This window comes from Fundulus heteroclitus, unplaced genomic scaffold (assembly GCF_011125445.2).
Source record: "Fundulus heteroclitus isolate FHET01 unplaced genomic scaffold, MU-UCD_Fhet_4.1 scaffold_306, whole genome shotgun sequence".
Lineage (NCBI taxonomy): Eukaryota > Metazoa > Chordata > Actinopteri > Cyprinodontiformes > Fundulidae > Fundulus > Fundulus heteroclitus.
In genome coordinates, this window is record NW_023396716.1 from 5,633 (window position 1) to 25,681 (window position 20,049).

Sequence of the window (20,049 nt, forward strand, 5' to 3'; positions counted from 1 at the left end):
ATATCCTCAGTATTGCAGAAATGCCCTGTAGATGGCAGCATTGCTGTTTCTTCCCATTCACAAATCGATACCTTTGCTAACAATGTGACTTCCTCATTGCGTTCTGCATTAGACAATGTAGCTCCCTTGAAAAAGAAGGTGATTATTCACAGGAAGCTGGCTCCTTGGTTTAATTCAGAGCTGCGTTCCTTGAAGCGCAATGTTAGGAAATTGGAGAGAAAATGGCGCTCTACACACCAAGAGGAATCCTACTTAATCTGGAGGGACAGACTATTGTTGTATAACAAGACCCTCCGCAGAGTTAGAGCAGCATATTTTTCATCATTAATTGAAGAGAATAAAAATAATCCTAGATTTCTCTTTAGTACAGTTGCCAAACTTACCCAGAGCCACAGCTCTGTTGATCCATCCATTCCCTTAGCTCTCAGTAGAAATGATTTTATGGGATTCTTCATAAATAAAATTGATGCCATTAAAAATAAAATAATTGGCATCCTCCCAAACATGATTACCTCGTCCTCAGTAAGTGAGGCAGCATTGGAGGAATCTTTAGAATCTGCGCAGTGTTTGAACTGTTTAGAAGCAGTAGAGCTTTCTGAGCTATCTAAAATTTTAGCTTCATCTAAACCTTCTACCTGTATGTTAGACCCAATCCCAACCAAGTTGTTTAAGGACATATTCCCTTTGATCAGTGGCACTATTTTAGACATGATTAATCTATCCTTAGTAAATGGATATGTACCACAGGTTTTGAAAGTAGCTGTTATTAAACCTTTACTTAAGAAACCTTCTCTTGATCAAGATGAGTTAGTAAATTACAGACCTATATCTAATCTTCTTTTCTTATCTAAAATTCTTGAGAAAGTAGTTGCTAATCAACTTTGTGAACATTTACAAAGTAATGGCCTACTTGAGGAGTTTCAGTCAGGCTTCAGAGCTCATCATAGCACTGAAACAGCTCTGGTGAAGGTCACTAATGATATTCTCATGGCCTCAGATAATGGACTTGTGTCTATACTTGTCCTGTTAGATCTCAGTGCTGCGTTTGATACAGTTGATCACAATATTCTCCTACAAAGACTTGAACATACTGTAGGGATTAAGGGGAAAGCATTAGGCTGGTTTAAATCTTATCTGTCAGACAGATTCCAATTTGTTCATGTTAATAATAAATCTTCCTCAAACTCTAGGGTCACCTGTGGAGTACCACAGGGTTCAGTCCTTGGACCAATTCTCTTTACTATATATATGCTTCCGATAGGCAAAATTATCAGACAGCATGGGATTAATTTCCACTGTTATGCTGATGATACTCAGTTATATTTATCCATAAATCCTGATGAATCCAATCAATTACTTCGACTGCAGTCATGTCTTGATGACATCAAAAGCTGGATGACTTTAAATTTCCTGCATCTAAATTCTGACAAGACCGAAGTTTTAATCTTTGGGCCAGAGTCCTCAAAAAAAAAAATTCTTAACCAATCACTTAATCTGGGTGGCATTAAACTGGCCTCTGGTAATAAAGTAAAAAATCTTGGTGTTATTTTTGACCAAGACATGTCATTTAAATCCCATATTAAACAGGTTTCCAGAGTTTCCTTTTTTCACCTCCGGAATATCGCCAAAATTAGAAACATTCTGTCCAGGAGTGATGCTGAAAAACTGGTCCATGCATTTGTTACTTCAAGGCTGGACTATTGTAATTCTTTACTATCAGGAATTCCACAAAATGCAGTTCAAAGCCTTCAGCTGATCCAAAATGCTGCAGCAAGAGTTCTGATGAAAATCAACAAGAGGGATCATATTTCTCCAATTTTAGCTTCCCTTCATTGGCTTCCTGTTAAATCAAGAATAGAATTTAAAATTCTTCTTCTAACGTATAAAGCCCTTCATAATCAAACTCCATCATATATCAGAGCTCTGATTACCCCGCATGTTCCTAACAGAGCACTTCGCTCTCAGACTGCAGGTCTGCTGGTGGTTCCTAGAGTCTCTAAAAGTAGAATGGGAGGCAGATCCTTTAGCTATCAGGCTCCTCTCCTGTGGAACCAACTCCCAGTTTTGGTCCGTGAGGCAGACACCCTGTCTACTTTTAAGACTAGGCTTAAAACTTTTCTTTTTGACAAAAATTATAACTAGTGACTCATGTTACTCTCAGCTACCTTTATAGTTTTACTGCTATAGGCTTAGGTTACTGGAGTATATCAGGATCTAATTTTCTCACTATATTGAGTTCTACTGTTCTTCAATTATGCATTATGTGTTGTCATTTCTGCTTTAACTTTCTGTTCTCTCTCTTTTCTCTTCATAGTAGGTACACCTGGTCTGGCGTTCTGTTAACTGTGACATCATCCAGAGAAGACGGCTCACCCGCTACTACCATCTAATGTAGAACAGATTACTAGATCAATGTGTGCTTCTGTGCTTTTTGTTTCTCTTGTTGTGTCTCTGTTCTGTCTTCTGTAACCCCAGTCGGTCGAGGCAGATGACCGTTCATACTGAGCCCGGTTCTGCCGGAGGTTTTTTTTCCCGTTAATGGGTGGTTTTTCTTCCCACTGTCGCTTCATGCTTGCTCAGTATGAGGGATTGCAGCAAAGCCATGTACAATGCAGATGACTCTTCCTGTGGCTCTACGGTTCCCCAGGAGTGAAAGCTGCTTGTCGGGACTTTGATGCAATCAACTGGTTTCCTTATATAGGACATTTTTGACCAATCTGTATAATCTGACCCAATCTGTATAATATGATTGAACTTGACTTTGTAAAGTGCCTTGAGATGACATGTTTCATGATTTGGCGCTATATAAATAAAATTGAATTGAATTGAATTGAATTGAATTGAGTAGCAACGATGTAGAAAAGTGCCTCATTCGGGGGGATGGAAGTCTGATCCTGTTTTAGCATTTTCCCAAAACGCTACTCCCGAACAAATTGTTCCTGCGGCAAAACCGTAACATTTATCGACAAAATTCCTTTTTTGTGAGTGCAAGAAGGGTCTGGACATGAATGTGTGAAAGTCTCATGCCTGTACATAAAACGGTTTAGGAGTAGCGATGATGTAAAAACATGTCGCTTGGAAATGTCAAGTGTGATTTTTTCACCACACCTCCATAGAAAATCAATGGAGAGCTTTTAGGTTTCGTGGGGCACTGGGGTGATTTGCGAAAAATCTATAAATCCCACCCCAATGGTGGTTACATTTTCCGAATCCAGACAAAAATTCCTACGTTTTGATGTATAATTTGTGTGGATAGGTTGAAAATTGAGTGAGTGAGAAGAAGTTGTTCGGAGAAGAAGAATTTGTTGAATTTCTAGAGTGCGCACTCTAACAGAGGCTCCTTGACAACCATAGCAACGCATGTTATTTGCTGAATTTCTTGAAAAGCCAAAATTATTTTAAGGAGGTACTATATGAAAATGGTAAAAGATATGAAAAAGCTGAAATATACCATAATAGCTGAAAGATATCACTACATTTTAAAAGTTGAATTGCGTTTATAGCTGAAAGTAGGCTGAAGCAGTAAGCTGTCAAAAAGCTGAAAAATTTTAAGAATCTGAAGGATTCTCCATTCAATTTCAATGAGAGCAAAAAACTCACAAAAAGTTGAATATTTTAAATATTATAAAAGTTATAATTACCAAAAGTCATAGCAGTAATGTCGTGAACGAGCTGAACATTTTGATACGAAAATTGTTTAAATCGGTTGAAGTATGCAGGAGTAGTTAGATGCCGAAAAACGTACGGAATAATAATCAAGACCTGAAGGAACTTAATAAGTGAGAATGCTTTATAGCATTCTCACTGATAATAATAATAATAAAGAAAAACAGGAAAACAATAAGTGAGAATGCTGTATAGCATTCTCACTGATTAAATTCATCCAAACAACATGGAATAAGCTAAATAAGCTAATCGATTCATAACAGCATTTGGTATGCGTTTGGCATTCTACGCATTTATGAGCTAAGCAAACATTATCGACTATGTCTTAAGTGTTACCCGTGTTTAATGGTCCTTCATTTTCTGGATGTTTTCTTCTTATAGATATTCTTTTCACTATTCCCAGTTGTTTTCTCAAACTAAACCTGTCAGCCTGCATTGAGTTCTACGTATTGATCTTAACCTAGTTCCATGATGGCTTTTGCCTGCAGACAAGCTCTTGAATTCTCGAGATATCAGTTTCATATCAGTTATTTCTGAGCGTCGGCTGCTCTCCTCGCTCGGTCACCTCAATCTCGCAGGTGCATCATTTTAAGAGTCACGTTTTTATTTCCAGGCAGCTTGAGCTCACTTATTTCGTTTCCTTCCCTCCTTGAACAGGATACTCTGGTTAAGAGTTGCCGTTCTGAACTTTCCTTCTGGTCTGGCTTGCTTCTCGTCCGGATTTGAAATACACTTTCTATAATGTCTTTTTGTCTGTAGATGCGTTAAATTTTACGGATGTGCATCCGTAAGTTTTAGATGATTCTAAAAACAGTTGGTTTGCAGATTCGTGAAATTGTCAAAGAAATCGTTAATCTTGTGGCCTTTCATTTAGAGTTATTTCAGCATTCAGGATGTGAGCTGCGCAACAGCAGACGCTTGTGGAGCCCAATCGTTGGGCGATGGCTATCATCAGCATGCCTCACATATCTGCTCTTACTTTTCATTCATCTTAGCCGTCTAATGCTAATCTTAAAGGTAATCTAACTACGAATACTGGTGGTGGATTCAAATCTCATTCAAGTCTCATTAAGCCCGCGTCCTGTCCTGTTCATTCCCTCTTGGTCACTCATTCATTTATGTGCATCATCCCTAAGCATCCTCTGTTATTTATCCTGTCATCCAGGCGTCCCGCCATGCAGTTGTCCTGTTATTCTGTTCATTCTTTCATGGTCATTCATTTTTTCATGTTCCCTGCCATGTTTTCCACTAGGTTCCCTGCATACTCCTTGCATGCTTCCTGCATGCTCCCAGTGTGCTCCCTGTGTGTTCCCTGCCATGCTCCCTGCCATGCGGCCTTCCCTGCCATACTCTTTGCCATGTTTCCTTCTATGCTCCTTGCCATGTGTTTCCTTCTATGCTCCTTGCCATGTGTTTCCTTCAATGCTCCTTGCCATGTGTTTCCTTCAATGCTCCTTGCCATGTGTTTCCTTCAATGCTCCTTGCCGTGTTTCATTCTATGCTCCTTGCCGTGTTTCCTTCTATGCTCCTTGCCATGTTTCCTTCTATGCTCCTTGCCATGTTTCCTTCTATGCTCCTTGCCATGTTTCCTTCTATGCTCCTTGCCATGTTTCCTTCTACGCTCCCTGCAACGCCCTCCTCCCTGCCATGCGGCCTGCCCTGCCATGTGTTTCCTGCCATACGGCCTGCCCTGCCATGTGTTTCCTTCTATGCTCCTTGCCGTGTTTCCTTCTATGCTCCTTGCCGTGTTTCCTTCTATGCTCCTTGCCGTGTTTCCTTCTATGCTCCTTGCCGTGTTTCCTTCTACGCTCCTTGCCATGTTTCCTTCTATGCTCCTTGCCATGTTTCCTTCTACGCTCCCTGCAACGCCCTCCTCCCTGCCATGCGGCCTGCCCTGCCATGTGTTTCCTGCCATACGGCCTGCCCTGCCATGTGTTTCCTTCTATGCTCCTTGCCGTGTTTCCTTCTATGCTCCTTGCCGTGTTTCCTTCTATGCTCCTTGCCGTGTTTCCTTCTACGCTCCTTGCCATGTTTCCTTCTATGCTCCTTGCCATGTTTCCTTCTACGCTCCCTGCAACGCCCTCCTCCCTGCCATGCGGCCTGCCCTGCCATGTGTTTCCTGCCATACGGCCTGCCCTGCCATGTGTTTCCTTCTATGCTCCTTGCCGTGTTTCCTTCTATGCTCCTTGCCGTGTTTCCTTCTATGCTCCTTGCCGTGTTTCCTTCTATGCTCCTTGCCGTGTTTCCTTCTACGCTCCTTGCCGTGTTTCCTTCTACGCTCCTTGCCGTGTTTCCTTCTATGCTCCTTGCCATGTTTCCTTCTACGCTCCCTGCAACGCCCTCCTCCCTGCCATGCGGCCTGCCCTGCCATGTGTTTCCTGCTATGCGGCCTGCCCTGCCATGTGTTTCCTTCTATGCTCCTTGCCATGTGTTTCCTTCTATGCTCCCTGCAACGCCCTCTTCCCTGCCATGCTCCCTGCGTTCTCTGCCATGCTCTCTGCCATGTTCCCTGCGTTCTGTGCCATACCACCTGCGTTCTCTGCCATGCTCCCTGTGGTTCCCTGCGTTCTCTATGACATGCTCCCTGTGGTTCGCTGCCATGTCCCCTGCATGCTGCCCGCCTTGCTCCCTGCCATGATCATTCATTCATCACATGCATCAGCCCGAAACTGACCATTCACCTCACCTTCCACCTCTCCATCAACCTCACCTCATCTTTCCATTCATCTTGTTTAAATTTTGGTAAGCCTTTGCGGCAATGGCCCTCTTTGCTAAGCTTTCACATCTTTTCTCCTTCATTACTCATCCTTCTCCTTCACTCTGCCTTCTGAACTTGCTGACGCTCTGGCCTGGACCTCGGCATTTTTGGGGGATAATTTCCCTATTCTCATACATCTGCTTATCTACATTAAAGTATAAATCACTGTTTATGTTCCTGCCGAGGTCCGAGCGCCAAAGTTTAAACTATTGTATCAATAAATTTGTCTAATCGCTTTTCTCTTTGTGAGTCTTTAGTTTGAATGATGTTAAAGGCGGAAATACAACCGAAGAACTTCTGCTTACTTCCATTCAATCAGAGGCTTGTTCGCCTCCAATGGAGCAATCGCTAAAAGCCACACCTCCTCGAAGCCCAGTCATCATCCAGCATTCACCTTAAACAGCAACTCCAAATCATCTCTCGGCCTGCTTTTTGGCAAGCGCAAGAACCATTGCACTAATGTCGTATTTCGCTTCAGACATTCCCCTTTGCAAGCCTTTCAGTTCCAAGTATCATCCTGAGACTGACCATCTCTATTCATGCACCTTACCATACACCTCACCTCATCTCCCCATTCATCTCACTCAACTTTGGTAGGCCTTCGCGGCAACCGGCCCTGTTTGACGCACCGGCCTCGACCTCGGCAATTTTTGGGGGGAAATATCCCTGTTCTCATACGCCTGCTTATGCATATTGAAGTATAATTCAGCGTGAATTTTTCCTGCCGAGGTCTGAGCGCCAAACTCTTAAAATATTGTATCAATAAAATTCTTCTAATTGCCTTTTCTTTCTGTGTGAGTTTTTCAGATTGAAACAGTTTTTAGAAATATTATCTCCCATTTTTACCAGGAACAGAAACAGAGGACCCAGAATCCAGCCGGCCAAGCAGAGAAACGTTTTAGACAGTTTATTAAAAAGACAGGTAATGGGTCGGAACCAGAGTGACAGGCAGGCAGACTGATGAAACAGAGTTTGCTATAGTCCAAAGTCAAACCGGGTAATTAGAAGTGCAGGGAAGTCTGGGGAAAAGAGACAAAGGAAGGAAACTGAGCGTTTGTTGGTGCTGATAAGCAGGAAATCAGAGCCTGACCAGCACCACGGTTACATGAAGCAGCAGCTTGGTTCTGAAGGAGAACCAGACTGAGTTCTGTTCCTGGTTCTGTTCACAGTCCACAGAGAGAAAAGCAGAACAAGTTCACACTCACCCTGATCCAGATTCTTCTCTCTGTTCTGTTCTGCTGCTAAATGGAGTCAGAACCTGTTTCTCCTGATCTGATACCTGACTGTAACCGACTCACCTGAGGCTCCGCCCCCTGTCAAGGTGAGTTTACCTGAGATTAAATATCTTTCCTCTCAGTTCTTCTTCTCTTTTTATCAGCCTAGCTCCTCCACTGGAGGCTGGTTAATTAGTTTCAGCAGCCTGATGGGTTAAAGGTGCAGCTCTAGTAATGTCATTTACTGAGGATCAATAAACAGGAAAAATAATGAATAATCCTGAATAACAAGTGGAAACATCTACAAAGAATATATCTACATGTACATCTCCTTGTGTTTGATTGCTACACGGAGCACTTCTCACCAGGCTGGTGGTAAAAATAGAGAAAAAGATAAATTAATCTGCAGCAATCAGCTTTAAAGTGCTTGTATCTGCTCTGTGATCCAGGGACCAATTGACTTTTCAGAACTCCTCTATTCACCTTCCAGAGCTGTGCCCTGGGCAGAGCTGCTGTCCTTCTCCTTTTTGTTCTCTCCTTCTTTTTCCTCCATTCTCTGTTGGTCCTTTTACAAAATCCAACAGCTTTCCTCCCAGAAGGCAAAGCCAGTAAGATGCTGACAGGTGAGAGCGCATTAATATCAGATAGATAAAGTAGTAAAATGACTGGAGAGGAAACAGAAGCAGATCTAAATAATGATGAGGATGAAATAAGGAGCGTTCAAACATTTTGATGCTGCGTGACGATTAATTAGAAAGAAGCAGACTTTGTGTCTGAGCCTCCATCTTTAATCCTCATATCTGGAGCTTTGGATCAGAACCATGACTTCCTCTTTATTATTAGATTTATTATTAACTTTAATATTATAGCTGCTCAGCTTTGTCCTCCTGGTTCTGATCACGTTCCTCCATCTTGGGGCTTTATTCAGTCTGAGAGGAAACAGGAAGTGACTGTGAGCTCACAGCTAAAGAATCTGAACAAACGGGTCGGTCCAAGATTCCCACTGAGAGAACAAAGGTTTAACTTCCTGGTTCAACTGTCAGAGAATAAAAACATCTTCTGTTTGCTGAGAAGATGTGAAGAATTAAAGCTGAAGCAGAAGCAGACTGGGTTCTGGTTCTGGTTCTGTTTACAGAGAGAAAACCAGGAGAAGTTAAGCCGCCCTGATCCAGGTTCTTCTCTTTGCTCTGATCTAAACTGACTGCAGTCTGAACCTGACTAGACCTGCTTCTCCTGATCTCATCACACCTGACTCCTCTGAGGCTCCGCCCCTTCTCACAGGACAGGTGAGTCTACCTGTGTGGAACAAGGTTTAGATTCCTTTCTGCTCATCTCTGCATTGACAGCAAACTGGCCCTAAATGGCTGCCCAGTGCTGCAGTCAGTAGCTCTGTTAGCTTGCAGCAAGAAGATCCTGGGTTCAACACCTGCTTTACCTGGAAGAACCCAGGTAAACCAGGTGTTCTCTCTGGGTACTCTGGCTTCCTGCCACAGTCCAGAAACATGATTGTTAGGTTAAATGGTGACTCTAAGTTACCCTTAGGTGTGTGAGGAGGAGACGGGATCAGAGTGTCTGATTACAGGGACATAATTGACTGCTTTGATTTTCTGCAAGCAGCTCTATAATAGATCAAAGCATATGGCTGTAATAAAAATAAGAATAATGGGCGGGATTGGGTGCCACAGTGGTTAGCACACACAACCCATGTACAGAGGCCTTAGTCCTCTAGGCGTTTGCTGCAGGCTGGACTCTGACCTGTGGTCCTTTGCTGCATGTCTCTGCCCTCTCTGGTAGCCCCTTTGCTGTCAGCCCACTGTCTGAGAAACCAGCCACTAGTGGCGTAAAAACCTCAATAATAATATATCCATCCTTAGATATGTGGCAACCTGAGGGGGGATTTTCTTTTACTTTGAAACACGCATGTTAAAGTTTACAATACGGGAAACCAACAGCGCCACCTGGGATAACTGCAGGAAAATGGTAATAAGGGTCCAGGTAAGTTCTGCTGGAAATGAGACACGATATAGAAAAGTCTACAAAACTTTATTAAACTTCAGTAGGTTTAATTCAACAGTAACCTGGACTTGAATGTTTAAACAGTAAAAATTGAGTATAAATTTTTATTTGAAATGAAACCGAGGCTTAGCAATGGGGGGAAAGTGGTGAGGAGAAAAGGGAGCACCCTGGACACTACAGAAACACAGCAAACACAAGCAAAGGCTGCTCCAACACAACACAACCCAAAACACCAGGGCCACCAGGGCTCACCACTGCCACCACAGTAGCCTCAGTCCCTAAATGACAGACAAAACTAAATCAATATGAGTAAAACAGTGATACAATGCCACTACAATATTGCACTGCATCCCATAAATGGTGCCACCAATGAAAGTTCAGCTAAGTCTTTAAAACATGTCTTTATAGGCAAAACAGCAGCGAGTGTCAATCCACGTTGAATGCTGATCAGAGGCTGGTCAGGTGGCTGTAACTGGTAAATTCCCAGCATGCCAGGTAAACAAGTCCACAATTCCTCCTCACAGTGTAGCTTCCTGCCAGCAAACAACAGGACAGATGGCTCCAGAGGTGTGAGGAGCAACAAAGAAGCCCAGCACAGTTTGACAAACAAAGACAAGCAGCTGAGTTCAACAGCAGCAGCCTTGTGGAGACCTGCTGATATACAGCAGCCAAGATTGGCCTTAAAGTGGCAGCGTACCATTTGTGCTGCTACATAGAGATACATAGATTATTATTATTTATTCATTATATATTTCTAGAACAAGGTAGATTTGGTCAGCTGGCATGAACCTGAGTCTCTGTGTTTATGTCACACGTGACTCTACTAGCTCCAAAATGCTTTTACACAAACCACCAGGAAATAATGATATTATTATACTATTTAAACCTTATTGAACAGTTCTCCACATCCATAATGTAGCAGTGGGATGTTATTACACTAGATTGTCCAGTGAGAAGCTATTCCGCTAGGAAACTATATGAGCACCGGAGGCTTTTATTTTGAAAAGACGACAGATCCATTGACAAACAGCGGGTAACTTCCTGTTTCTAAATGATTATTTCTATTGAAATTTAAGGTGTTGCGAATGAAAATGTAAATAATGATCTTTGCTGGTGAAGCTATTGAGTTGATGGATTGTTGTTGTGAGTGTTAGTTGGGAGTTTAAAAAGACAAATTAACGGATCATAGCATTATAGTCTGTGAAGGGTTTCCCACGCTCTCCATCGCTCTTTCTGTTGGCATTCCGTGGGAGAAGCTATGAAGTTTGGTTTTCTGTCTTCAATAAGTGGATTTGAAGCATAATAAGTGACAGTTTGATGATTGTTGTTGTAAACTAATGTGCTGTGGAGCATTTAAAGCTTGTTAAAGAGTGCTAGAAGTGTGTTAGCAGTTGTTTAGCTGCTCTTATGCTAGCTGAAAGATTGCTAATGAAAAGGCTCCATCCATGTTTAGCTGGACTCTAATCTTTCTTTCTTTCTACGCTGAGCTAAAACATTCAGTCCTGCTTCTACGGCCATCATTTTCTCCCTGAAATCATCTGCAAGTGTTCAGCAAATGTTGCCACAGTCAGCTTGACTTTCTCCCAGCTTGGAGTCCCAGAAAAGATTGATTTCATGGGTGATTTCTGGCAATCTTCTGCTGATGTTTGTGCTGAAAGCCAAAGTGGAAGAAGATCCCAGTCAGAGCTGCAGGTCCAGTAAAGTTCTGCTCAGCAGACTGGTCAGCAGCTCAGCTCAGTCTGCTGAGGATCTGGAGATGTTGAGGCTCTCAGCAGCTTTAGGTGAGTCTGATTCCAGGAGATCTCCTCTCCAAAGTGTCTCCAAGTGTCCTGTCCTCCTGAGATGTTTCAGAGCAGCATCCTAACAGCACAGCTGAGGAAACGTGTTGCTTGGAGATGTTCAGCAAGGAAGCAGAGCCTGTGTGGAGGTGACTGCTGCTGCTGCTGCTCTCACTGCTTCTTCTTCTTCTTCTTCTTCTTCTTCTTCTTCTTCTTCTTCTTCTTCTTCTTCTTCATCCAGCTTGATGCTGCCAAGCCTCCTGTGGAGCTTGTGGCCCAGAAAGCAAAGCAACATGTTGGTTTTGCTGAATCTCCTCCAGCTGCAGCAGTTTTCCACCTTAAAGCTGCTTCAGGCCAGATGTGAGGGAAAGAGGAGCTGAAGAGTTCAGCAGATGTTAAAGCTTCATGTCTCCCAGCTCAGCTTCAGGCATATGCCTAGCGACATATGCAAAATTGGATACGATACAGAGAAGATTAGCATGGCCCTGCGCAAGTCGTGAAGCGTTTCCATATTTTTTTCTTCTTCTTCTTCGTGTGGGAGGAGTGTGAGTGAAGGAGCGGAAGAGAGAGCGCGTGAGAAAACTCTGTTTGAGTGGTTTTTCTTACTTTTTTCTGTCCCTTTTCACTGGGTGAGTGTAAATATTGTGTATATAGTTGTTTTACTTTGGTTGTTAGGGTTTTTTGGTGGGGTTTGTAGGGTTTGGTGGCCGTCGGGTTTTGCCCGGCGGCAGGTCGGCGTCTTGAACGCCATGGTGGTGGGTGGTGGTTCTGGCGTCTTCTCCGCGCTGACACGGAGGAACGGCATCAAGGTGGGTGCTGGGTCTCCGTGCAGCGTGGAGGACGTTTGTTTGGCAGTGGGTGAGGTTATTGGTCATGGATCCATCAAGTGTTGTTTGTTGAGCGGGTTGAGCCACCTGTTGGTGGAGTCGGGCATTTCTGTGAACGGCTCGTTCCTCCAGGTGTCTCCGCTCACACAGCCGCTACCAGGGTGATTTTATCAAATGTCCCTCCGTTCATTAGTGACGAGTTCCTCGTTAAAGAGCTCTCTCGTCACGGAAAGGTGGTTTCCCCCGTTAAAAAGATTCTGTCGGGGTGTAAATCACCTTTGCTGAAGCATGTTGTCTCCCACCGGAGACAACTCTTCATGATCCTCAACAACCGTGACGAGGAGCTAAACCTGCGTTTCCGGGTGAGAGTGGACGAATAGGGGGTTTTCAGCTGACGTCACGCTCACGTGACTACTCAGCGCGTCCGCCATATTGGGTGGCAGTCGTTTCGCACCGTTGACCTGCATTGTATGACGCCTTAGGCAGTATTGGAAGTGAACAATGGGGAAAACGTGTTTAATGGTTGGTTGCACGGCCCGTGGAGGTGGAGATCAACGCTCTTTCTATCGCCTACCAGCCGTGATAGTGAATCAGTGTGAAAAAAAAAAACAGCTGTCTGAACAACGCCGTCACCTATGGCTGACACGGATATCCAGGTCCGATTTGGACGGTGTTAAGCTGGAATACGCCAGAGTCTGCGGTGCTCACTTTGTCACAGGTAATTAACTGTTAAGTATTTAAAACATATAAGAAGAATATATTAATAATAGGGCTTGGGCGTTATGACTTATTACTTTCCGCGGCTGTCATGTTGACTGCCTCCGCCGCCTCTACTGCCTATTACTACCGCATACTGTACTCCCTCTCTCAGCCGTGTTTTAATTTGATTAATTTCACCTTAACTTGATTTCAACCATGGTAAACCGTTGCTGTGTTGTGGGCTGTAACAGCGCAACACATGATCGCCATGGGAAAAACATAGAAACAGATTAATTTTCCACCGCTTTCCTGCCTGGAGGCGCAACCACGGAGAACAACTGTTAGCGATAACAAAGAGTCGTCGGCTCGCTTGGATCGCGGCTGTAAGTCGACCGAACATAACTTTCCACAGTATCCCGATGTCAATGAGAGTGTGTTCTAAACGTTTGAAACACATAGCAGCAAGTTAAAAGTACATTACATGCGTGAGTGGTTGTTAGCGCTAACGGTTAGCATGCGCCAGAGCCCGTCTGAGCGCAGCTTACCTTTGAACGAGTTGCTGTGTTCCCACTGTTTGCTGGCTTTATGATCTGCAGCTCCTACCGGCGCCAATACGGTAAATACAACTTAATTTTGCACTGGTCATTGTTCTGCTTAAATAATTAAAGCCGCGAGCGGCGTCGATCGGCCTTGCAGCCAAGCGCCTTCGCGCACCGCCCGCCGCCGGCGGGCGGTGCAACACATTTGCAACACATTTGCGTCGGATTGTTTACATTTTTACCATCTTATTAAAACTCACCCGTCCACGTATGATGGCGATTTCCTTGATGTACATAACCAGATGTGAACTGGTTGTGAGCCTCTAGACCCTTGTAAGCTCTCATTTCCTCAAGAGTGTGCAGAGGGTTTTCACCGAACACCAGGTAATGCACTATGTCGCCGTGCTCTACATTTGGCCAATCATCTGGATTGCGGCTAAACAAGGCACCGTGGAGGGCATAGGGGTCCATATGGTCGATCACGGAACATTTCCTCAGATATACGTCCTTATCTGGTCGCTCTAGCGTGCTGGTGTACTTATCCATTCGCGATACGATAATACGTGTAAGACAACTAGAGATAAGGAAGTGTGTCACCCAATATGGCGGACCGGAAGTTGGCCAGTGACTATGTCTTGTTCGCCACCTCATCCGGCATCAGACCCGGCTGCAGAAACAAATCACAGGGGGGGCATTCCATTCTTTTAGGGGGGCACACTTTAAAAAGTTTTTTATTACTTATATATATATATATATATATATATATATATATATATATATAGCTAGCAATAGTGTAGTCAGTTTTGTCAAATTAGGCAGGCTTCCAACCAATTAGGCTTTTGAACACAAAAGCCTAATTTTTGTTCCAATTAGCTGGAACAAAAATAGTTAATGGGCAGGTTGTAAAAAAATTGGGAAGCTTTTCACAACATTTGTTGGGCTTTTAGAAAGAATTACTAACAAAATATATCAAAATAGTTGTCAACGTCGGACAGGAAACCAGGAAACCTAAGGCTGGAGCTCCTGCCGCGGTGGAGGAGTCTGGCGCTGCGGGGAACTCCAGCGTAGCCGCGGAGGAAGCCGTGGCGTCGGCTCCGGTCGCTGGAGACCAGCAGAGGAGTTTAGTGGAGGAGAAAAACGTGGATGAAACATCTGATCCACAAAGGAGTGATTGTGTGGTGAGTGAGGGCAGCACGGTGGTGTGTGGTGGTGGGGAAACTTGTGTGACTGGTGAGGAAGTGGAGAATCAGGGTGAGATGGAGCAGGATGGTGTGTGTGGAGAGCAGGGAGGGAAAGGTGAGGTGGTGGTAGGTGGAGGGGAGGTGAGTGTGGAGGAGCATGTGGTGGCTCCTGTGGAGGAGTCTGTGGGGGAGCCTGTGGTAGCTCCTGTGGAGGAGAAAGGCGAGGGAGAGCAGGTGATGGAGCAGGAGGCGCCTATGAATTTAAAAAGGCGCAGTAGAAGGAAAAATGTAATGACTGCTGTTCAGAGCAGTAAGCAGGTCAGCAAGCTGGCCACAGAGAGAAAGGAGGTGTCAGACAGCAGCGACAGTGAGGGTGAGCTGTCTGACAGCAGTGAGGTGTCTCTGTCACAGGGTAGCAGTGCAGAGGCACGTTATCCTGTTGAATCTTTTAATCATTTTCTCCAAGAAACAAAAGGATTAAGAGGGATAAAAGTAGAAAAATATTTTCCCAATTTAAAAATATTTTATTTCTCTGCGAGATATTATATTAGAAGAAAAGAAGAGTCTGGGTTTTCTGATCAGGAGGTTTTTAGACTGAAGAAAATTATGGGAAAAGTGAGAAAACAATTTTGAATAGAATGATGAGCACTAACTTATTATTTTTATTGTGCGTATTTTATTGTGGTGTTGTTTTTAACCTTTTACCCAACATGGATAATTTTAAAATAGCTTCTTTAAACGTTAACGGGGCTAGGGAGGCTGTTAAACGCACCATGATTTATGAAATAGCAAAACAGAAAAGAATTAGTGTTTTATTTTTACAAGAGACGCACAGTGATCTTAACAATGAAGCAGACTGGCGCAAGGAATGGAAGGGAGAAGCTTTTTTTAGCCACGGCACCTCCCAGAGTTCTGGGGTGGGCCTCCTCTTTTCCTCAGCTTTCACCCCAAACTCTTTTAACGTAGAAAGTATCGTCCAGGGAAGGTGTCTTTTAGTAAAAGCTCAGTTTGACCATTTTAACGTAGTCTTTATCAATATTTATGCTCCTAACGTCGGTGCAGAGAGGAAGCGTTTTTTAGAGAAAATTGGGGAGAGGTTGGGAGATTGATGATTATGTTTTTTTAGGTGGGGATTTTAATTGTACAGAAAACGAATTGTTAGACCGGAATCATAAAGAGCCTCACCAAGCTTCCCAGCATGCCATGCAGCAGCTTGTCTCGTCTCACGGCCTGGTGGACGTGTGGAGGAGGATGCACACAGGCTCCAGACAGTACACTTGGTCCCACAGTAAAGAAAACCGCCTCTCTTTAGCACGTATTGACCGTTTTTATTGTTTTAAATATCATTTTAATGTGTTTAAAGCATGTCAGATTTTACCAGTAGCTTTTACAGACCACTCTTTGCATTTAGGGAATGTTTTTATAACAAACATTTTACCTAAAAGCGCCTACTGGCATTTTAATCTGGCTTTAACTCATGATCGTAGTTTTAGAGAAGCTTTAAGTTATTTTTGGACTGTTTTTAGACAAAGAAAGGGTGATTTTACTTGTCTAAGGCAGTGGTGGGACCATGGAAAAGTTCAAATAAAACAACTTTGTCAACAGCATACTCTTAATGTCACTCGTGACGTCACCAGATCTATCAGAGATCTGGAGATGAATATAGTGGAACTAGAACATTTAAGTGAGTCCACAGGAAATCGAGAGCATATTGAAGCTCTCAAATCCAAAAGGCTAGTTTTAGCCAACCTGCTGGAGTCTAAAGTCCAAGGCGTGTTGGTCAGGTCTGGGGTTCAGAACATCACAGAGATGGATGCTCCCTCTAGCTTCTTCTTCAGCTTGGAGAGGAAACGCGGGCAGAGGAAGGTGATCCATTCCTTACTATCTGACACAGGGCAGCAGGTGAGTGAACCGGGCCAGATCAGGAGGAGGGCTGTTGAGTTTTACTCCTCTCTGTTTGAGAGTGAGTATAAGGAGAATGAGGAGCTGTTTGGGGAGTTCTGTGGTGGGCTGCCCCAGGTCTCTGAGGAGACCAACGTACAACTGGAGCGCCCCCTGGGGGTACAAGAGCTCCATACAGCCCTCCTGAATATGCAGGGCCTGAAGGCCCCAGGCATCGATGGTCTTACAGTAGAGTTTTTCAAAGCCTACTGGGACATCCTGGCGGAAGACCTACTGGAGGTCTATAATGAGAGTTTGGCCGCTGGTTCACTCCCGCTTTTCGTGCCGCAGGGCAGTCATCACCCTCCTGCCCAAGAAAGGGAACCTGCAGGACATTAAGAACTGGCGCCCTGTGTCTCTCCTCTGCACCGACTACAAGATCCTCTCCAAAGCCTTGGCAACGCGGCTGAGAGAAGCTATGGAGCAGGTCATCCACCGGGACCAGACCTACTGCGTCCCCGGCAGGTCCATGGTAGATAACGTCTACCTAATTCGGGATGTTTTGGAGGTCTCCGCTTCATTGGGTTTAAGAACGGGCTTGATCGCATTAGATCAAGAAAAGGCGTTTGATCGCGTCGAACACGGCTTCCTGTGGAAAACTATGGAGAGGTTTGGGTTCGCCGCTGGTCTGATCGCCAAGATCCAGGTGATGTACAGTGGCATTGAGAGTATGCTAAAGATTAACGGTGGTCTGTGTGCTCCTTTTAGGGTGCGTAGAGGTGTTCGCCAAGGTTGCGCCATGTCCGGGATGCTCTACGCGCTCTCCCTGGAACCCCTGCTTCAAAAGATACGTTCTACTGTTCATGGTTTGGTTTTACCTGGTTTTAATAGTAGAGTGGTTTTATCTGCCTATGCTGATGACGTTGTTGTTTTTACTAAAAACCAGCAAGATGTCGACATACTGAACAAGATAACAACTAAGTTCTCTGTTTTATCTTCTGCGAGGGTGAACTGGGGAAAAAGTGAAGCCCTGGCAGTGGGCGAATGGCGTGAAGGGCTCCCGGTTCTCCCTCAGGGACTTTTTTGGAAAAAAGATGGTTTTAAATATCTCGGTCTGTTTTTAGGCAATGAAAACACTGAAAAAAAGAACTGGGAAAACTTGGAACAGAAAATAGAATGTAAATTAGAAAAGTGGAGATGGCTACACTCCCACATGTCGTACAGGGGAAGGGTTTTGGTTTTAAATAACCTTGTAGCATCTCAGCTGTGGCACAAACTTTCCTGTTTAGACCCACCGTCTGGTTTGTTGGCCAACATACAAGCAAAAATGGTCAACTTTTTTTGGAACGGGTTTTCATTGGGTGCCACAGTCTGTGTTGTTTTTACCCAGAGAAGAGGGGGGCCAGGGCCTTGTCCACTTAGCCGGGAGAACAGTGGCTTTTAGATTACGTTTTGTTCAGAAATACCTGGCAGGGCCCTCTGACTTAGTGTGGAGGGACGTGGCCAGCTGCATTTTTAGAGGTGTAAATAACCTGGGGCTGGATGCAGCTCTGTTTTTAACTGATTTAAATCTTTTAAAGTTAAGGGGATTGCCGAGGTTTTATCAGGGTGTTTTTAAATCATGTGCCCTGTTTAAATTAAAGCCATCCCAAACGACTAACTCTCTGCACTGGCTTTTACAGGAGCCTTTAATCTGTGGGTCCAGGCTGGACGTGTGTGACGGCGCTGGACCAGGGCTGTCGGAGGCGCTGCGCCGGTCAAAGATAACAACCGTGAAACAGCTGGTGGAGACTGCAGGACCGTCCCTCTCCAACGTCGAGGCCATGGGTTCCGTGATGGGGGTACGGTCTGCCAGGCTGGTGCGGCGCTTCCTGGACCGCCTGAGGGGAAAGATGTCGGCCAAGGAGAGGAGCCTCGTCCGTGCTTACTGTGAGGGACAGAGCCAGCCAGACCCGATGGACTCCTTTCCTGGCCTGATCCTGGATCCTGGGTTCCCGGAGAGAAGTGGACCTCTGCTCTCCAGCCTGGACCCACAGAAGATGGTTTTATCCACTATGGACCAGAAAACTGTTTATAGAGTTTGCTCCAAAGCGATAAATGGAAGACACTTTGAGAACCGCGCAGTCTGTGTATGGACTGATAGACTTGCTGGTAGAGCACCCCAGTGGAGGACTTTATATAAGCCTCCAATTAAAAAGAGAACTGGTGATCTCCAATGGAGGATTTTACACAGTGCCATCGCCACAAACTCTTTTTTATCCGTTATTAATCGGGCTGTTTTAAATGAGTGTCCTTTCTGCAGTCTGTCTGAGAACGTTTTTCATGTTTTTATGGACTGTAACAGACTAAAGACCATTTTTAGCCTTTTAACAAATGTTTTTAGTCTTTTTGGCACTGTTTTTACTACTTCTTTATTTATTGGAGGAGTGTGCCAAAATAAAAATAATAAGGCAAAGGCCAGACTTTTAAACTTTTTAATCAGTGAGGCGAAGATGGCTATTTATTTGTCCCGTAGAGACAGACTGCAGGGAGGACCTCACCTTGATGCTGTGGCTCTGTGGAAGTGCAACGTTAAAGCTAGAATTAGGCTGGAGTTTCACTTCCACAGAGCCACGCAGAACATGGAGGATTTTATGCAGTTGTGGGGTTTTAAAAAGATTTTATGTGAAGTGGCTGAAAGAAAAGAACTTCAATTTAACAAGCTCCTGATTTAAGAATTTTATGTAAATGACACTTGGTTTTAACTCAATTGTTTAATTGTCTGGCGTTTTGTAATTAAAGTTTTGTTAAAAGTCAAAAAAAAGTCTTCTTCTTCTTCTTCTTCATCCAGCTTGATGCTGCCAAGCCTCCTGTGGAGCTTGTGGCCCAGAAAGCAAAGCAACATGTTGGTTTTGCTGAATCTCCTCCAGCTGCAGCAGTTTTCCACCTTAAAGCTGCTTCAGGCCAGATGTGAGGGAAAGAGGAGCTGAAGAGTTCAGCAGATGTTAAAGCTTCATGTCTCCCAGCTCAGCTTCAGGCTGCTCTTCATGTGTCCCTGCAGGTGGCGCTGCTGCTCTCCCTCTGTGGGCCATGCAGCAGCAGCAGCGCCACCTGCTGTCCACAGCAACTAAGTGCAGCCAGCAATCCTTCCTGTCTGCATCTGCCTCTTCAGTTTGGCTTTAAAGCATCATGTGTGTTGCTGCTCTGCTGGAATCAGACAGGAATCATGGTGGAACGTTCACATCTCTGCAGGAAGCAACTAAAAGATCATCTGAAGTGAACGCAGGCAGAAAAAGATGGAAAAGCTGCAAAGATTCAGCAACTTGGCCATCAGCATTTCCCTGCTGGCACCTAGCTGACCTTTGACCTCCCAGAGCCCAGCATGACTGTGACTATTTAAAGGAGCAAATCAATCATGTGTTGCTCAGATAGAAAAGTTCCAAAAGTTTGTGTGCTGCCAGCCTGCAGAGCAAAAGTCTTCAATCCCTCCTGATTGTGTTTAGTCTGAGAG

At 44.4% G+C, this 20,049-nt stretch overlaps 1 pseudogene; it reads left to right on the top strand.

The window, feature by feature from the left end:
- Positions 1 to 11,858: 11,858 nt before the first annotated feature.
- On the top strand, positions 11,859 to 11,948 carry LOC118559526 (annotated as a pseudogene).
- Positions 11,949 to 20,049: the final 8,101 nt, after the last annotated feature.